We start from the raw sequence: 336 nt of genomic DNA on the forward strand, positions 1-336 counted from the left end.
CCACCCAAAGTCCAGTTTCCTTCAACTACCATATATTTGATCCCCTTTACCCACTTCACCCTCCTCCTACCCCACTATATTTGACCCCCTTTACCCCATTTACCTCCCCCACTCTCTACCCTCTGGTAACCACTAGTCTGTAGTCCATGTCCATGAGTCTCTGTTTATTTGTCCTGTTCCTTTGTTGCTTTTAGGTTTATATTTCACATATAAGTGATATCATGTGATTTTCAGCTTTTTATGTCTGGCTTATTTCACTTAGCATGATTATCTCGAGGTCCATCCAGGTTGTCGCAAATGGCAGTATTTCATCTCTTCTTATGGCTGAGTAATATT

Source organism: Pteropus vampyrus, unplaced genomic scaffold (genome assembly GCF_000151845.1).
Source record: "Pteropus vampyrus isolate Shadow unplaced genomic scaffold, Pvam_2.0 Scaffold839, whole genome shotgun sequence".
NCBI lineage: Eukaryota > Metazoa > Chordata > Mammalia > Chiroptera > Pteropodidae > Pteropus > Pteropus vampyrus.